This window comes from Diadema antillarum, unplaced genomic scaffold (genome assembly GCF_040938485.1).
Source record: "Diadema antillarum isolate AM-2024a unplaced genomic scaffold, OU_Dant_1.0 seq00000635_RagTag, whole genome shotgun sequence".
Taxonomy (NCBI): domain Eukaryota; kingdom Metazoa; phylum Echinodermata; class Echinoidea; order Diadematoida; family Diadematidae; genus Diadema; species Diadema antillarum.
Genome location: NW_027271552.1, coordinates 1,192,560 through 1,197,865, shown reverse-complemented (window position 1 = coordinate 1,197,865; position 5,306 = coordinate 1,192,560).

Here is a 5,306-nt window from a genome sequence, read left to right as displayed (position 1 = left end):
ATCTTCTCAGATTCATTCTAAGGGATCTCCGATTCATTCTTAGGGATCTTCTCAGATTCACACTCAGAATTTGTTACCAAGAGGAGATAACATAGGATGGGAGGTTGTCATGACAATGTCTGTGTATTTTCACCTGTAGCACTGAACCAGGGAACCCATGGCCAGCATTTCCAAGAAACAGGAGTCTGAAATTGAGGATCAAATGATGAGGAGCCCTTGGTCTAATGTTATCTCTGTTTTTCTGTGCAATCATCTTTTACAGTTGACAGTTGTGACAAGTGTACTAGTACTACATCCAGAATCTTCCTTGTTCCAGGGATCATGATTCTGAATAAAAATGTATGCATTTAAAATGGCCATCAGCATGAAACGGTGTTGTAACGATCATGGTATCTGGATGTGTGATAGTTGCAGAGAGTATCATCCTTGTTAATACTGCAGTCAGTAATGAATATTTAGCACAGAGATATGCATATTCATTGCATATTTTCTTTATCACTCAAGGAGGGTGGCATTTGTGTCAGTCACTGTTTAAAAAAAGTCGGTTTATCCTTTCTTCAGCCATGTAGATACAATGTCCCTCGAGATTTGAGCAGTGATCACTATGAAGCTGTATTCCCAATATGCCTAAAAATTTCTGTCATGTTTACATTCTTGTTTTGTTTAGCAGCATAGGCCCTATTACCTTACCATGAGTTGCTTTTGTTTTGGATGTTTTAGGGGTTGCCAAACCTTGCTACGTATTTAATATGACAATTGTTCTTTTCTTTGTCTTTGGTTCTCTGCAACTTATAAATATCCAGTTTAGAGTCACACTGAACGCCGTGATAACCCAGTTGTAGACGAAAATGTTCATATAAAATATCCCAAACCCTACATGTCTCATTTGTGTTAGGTCCTAGTGATATTGTGAAACACGTCTGATGACAACCGTACACAATTTGTACAGACGACCTCTCATATATCCCAATCAGTTAGTATTTCTGTGAGTGTGCCATATTTTGTAATTTTCAATTACCAGGGTGAGTGTGCCATTCTGTTGTACACCCTTACTGTGTGTGGTATGTTATCAGTAGTTGCAAAAGCTAAACTCCACACCTCAAGATTTTTACCCTGTCATTCGATGGACTGTTGCCAAGTGCTTTGCAAACTGATAAACATGTGATCTTGAGGGCAAATTACACTGGTGATAGTTACTTCACATTCATGTTGTGCGTGCACCAAGACAGTGCATAACTTACCAAAGTGGCAACACTTGTGGCACTTGTAAACAATCTAAAACTCATGTGCTTCTACCAGGGTTAAGGCCTGTTTACACCCAGAACAGTACGGGCAACTTGTCAGGGTTTCTGCTGTGGACTGCCAAAAGGAACCATGTCTGGTTCTGTAACAATATCACTTCCACGCTAATAATTTTGTAACAAAATTAATCTTCTACTGTTGATTTTGTTGCTCCTGATTTTGACATGAGTATAACATTTTGGGTGCTTTTGTACCCGAGTACTGATTCTTTTTAACAGAATCAGACATGGTTCCTTTGGCGCTCCATAGCAAAACCTGGACCGTTGTCCCTACCATGCTCGATGTAAGTGCGCCCCTATTATTCTGAAAATCACTTAAGTGGTACAGATGTATATTGCAAACAGTAATGGCCAGTATCATGGTTTTTATTGTTGTTATTGTTTTTTAATATTGCTACCTTCCGAGCTATTGCGTATGGTATGTGGAATCATTTTGAGTAGGCGAAGCAGGAGAGAGGGAGCGGGTAGCTAGAAGACTAAATATTTTTTATTTTGAAAAAGTGCATAAGTAGTGTGGTGGTTTCATAATGTTGTGTTAGATCAGTATAAATGTTGTATAGACATTAACATTCCACACTTGGATGTGTTTAAATACCATTTTTGTTGTCAATATTGACTTATGCATTATTATGTCTGGAAGTGTTATATAAAGCAAAGTATATAAATGACCGTATATCATATCGTGGAGTACTATATTAATTTGTTCGGAAATATATTGAGATTGTTATGTAAAATAATAAAATGTCTCGTAAATATTGTTTCTCTTCTGAACGAAGTTGGTTCTGTGGATGATATTACTGCTGAGCATTACATTTGGTATATAGATATTTTGTGTGTGTTTGTGTAATGACCGTATGTGTTTGTTTGGACAAGAGTTACGATAAACCCAGTGCTTACGTCCTTGGACAAGATGTTTTTACCCACTTAACTGTGTCCCTCTCGACCCAGATGTATAAATGGGTACAGTGTACCTGGCAACGCTAGGGTAATAATAATTAGCAGGGCCCTCTGGTAGAGTAGTGGCAACACTGAAGAGGCTACCCTGGGTACTACAGTATTATTATTATCATATGACAAATGAAAAATAGAAAACTTTATTTATATATTTGTTTATTTATTTATTTGTCTATTTGATCATTCGTTTATTCATTCATGCATCCATTCATTCATTCATTCATTTGCATAAACTGCACAGCTAGGAAGTGCGTGTGTACGACCATCAGTCCCTTTTAATGGTTCATTCCATGCTGTCTGTGGGTTTGCTTTGATCGGAAGAGGGAAGTCGAGCCCCCACGGTCGCAAATGCTTTTAAACTCGGCAAAAGAAATTTAAAGATTTCTTATTGTTTGCACAAGTTGAAATGACAGAAAACAACACAAATTTACGCGAGACAAAATGTTGTTGCCTCATTTTTTTTTTTATAGCTTGTACTACAAAATGAATTAAGTCAATCGAAAATTCAGTGACTGAAAGCCTTCGTTGCTGTATATGACTCATCTGCAGCTCTATATGATAATTTGTCGATACATTGTTTCCCTTAATTCATGGATTGTCAAAAACAATGTTCTTTATTCAATTTCTAAATAGGCGAATGAGTACAGGTGTACCTGTATGGACTTTGTTCTCACGGCCTTGACGATCACGAGAGAAGCGATATGACCAGTACGGCCATGACGTCATTCCTTTACCTCATTGTCATATGCTTTAACGCCTGACCAGTTGTACTGGTTTGCGAAAACGAATGATGTTTGTTATTCTGAAGGGTTGGGCCCTATTAAAATGAAGAAAAACTGATCCCGCGAACTCCTCACACCTAGTTGTTCGTTAATCAGAAGTGAAATAGGGTTTGTAGATCCAACATAATTTCGCGGTATTAATTGTTCCTCGACGTTATTCCGAAGGCTCGTTAGTCAGAAAATGTAAAGGTATCGCTATGCTCAAGCGAACCTAGGAATGATGAACTTTTTTTTTTCTTTCATACAAGTATTCGGATTTTAAAAGAACCTTCGGACATGTCGAATTGTCAGAATCACGCACATTCGGAATAACGAGTCTTATTTAATTTTCATAAAAACTAACTGCATCTAAAACAAACAAAAACAAAAACCCTTCGATACTTGGATTTCCATAGCTTTCTCGTATTCTGCCCGAGTTTGATATTTCTAATTTTGGCGTGTAAAGAAATAGATTTGACTTCATTGATTATAATTAACTTGAACCAAGGTAGGGGATATTTTCTTAACACCTGCCTTTGTTTGATGATTGATTGAAGTGCTCTATTTCTCTACAATGGAAAATAATTTATAGTGGGTCAAATTAATTAAGTTCGAAATGAAACTGTCACGAGCAAAGAAAGAAAAAGACTAGAAACAAAACAGGAAACGAGTGATAGAAAAAAAAAATGAATATTGGTGTCCAGCGTGGCGTGATCTCTTGTTATCGTAATTAGGCAAATATTGACGAAAGTCAGCAATAAACGTATTCCTGTCATTAGCATAGTTTCAGTGTGATTAAGATAGGCATGAGGCAGTTTCGGGTCCCAAAGGTTAACTCGGCCCACAAAGTAATCTAGTTCTTCGGTTATTTTGCTGCAGTGTCTTTATCAGATCGAGAACTCTGAATTTTACTCTGTAGACTATTTAGATTCATCGTGTCATAAATTAAAAAAGAAAAAAAAAATACGGAAATTTGCCACATTGTGGACAGAAACATTCGAACTTTGATATTCGAAAGTGTGTTGGCAATTGAATAAATCTGACAATTTAAAAGATCAGATCGTATAACAGAATTGGTGATATTAAAGGGGATGACTAGTAACTGATCAATGGGAATCAGAGGGAATGCTGGGGGATGATTGTTCCAGTTCTTGTGGGATTCATTTAAGAGTACATTATACATCTACTGTTGTGTGAGAATTGTTTGCTTCAGAATGGTCTCATTTTCAAGTAATGTGCAGTTTAATGCCCCGTCACTGTACAGGCATGCTAACCTGGAAACATTAAACTGCACATTACTTGAATATGAGACCATTCTGAAGCAGATAATTTTCACACAACAATAGATACACAATGTACTCTTAAATGAATCCCACAGGGGTTGGCAATCATCCCCCAGCATTCCCAGTGATCAGTTGCTAGCCATCCCCCTTAAACCACATGTATAATCTTCTGTTGCTGATTTAATTGGTAATCATTTTGACAATGATTAATGGTCGCCATCAATACATATTATATCTTCGAAATTCTATAGTCTTTACATTTTACAACCACATTAGATTGAAGAGGGGGAAAAAAATCAACCAACAGCGAAATTTGAAAAATATGTACATAGAGTTCACAGCTGTCTTGGCACCCTGCACGTGACAAGGACAGAAACAAAAATATGAGAGGGAAAATATACGCAACGAAATGGACTGAACTTTGGAAGGACAAAGTCCGTTTTATATTTCAATTCGAGTACACTGGCGACTTGGTGATAGATTGTTAAAGGAATATAACGTGAAGTCAGAATGGTGCGCTCTATACCCACTTCCATACAAAGATACACACACGCGCAGTGCTATCACACGTACACACAATCGGGGTAGAATGAACGGGCATAATATGCATATACAAATTGTAATTATAATAAAGCACACCAAAATATCGATGACGTTATGAAATCACTTAGATTTGCACAGCAAGAAACAAGAAATATTATTACAGAAAAAAAAAAACTCGCGATAATTGTTACGAATGAAATAATGGAGAGGTCATACCGTGATGTGTGTGTGTGTGTGTGAGTGCGTGCGCGTATCAATTTTATCGTTTGCACGTTGGTCATTATTTATGTATATACTTTACAGTCATTCTCCCTCTTAATTGTATTTGATTCAATATTAGAATAAAACTGCACATTCATATCCTACCCTGCTATTCGATGAATTTTATTTACCTTTGACTTTTGCCAAATCTGTTTTTGTTTTTCTGGCCCTAAACTTTGGAATTTTCTTGATAACATTACCAA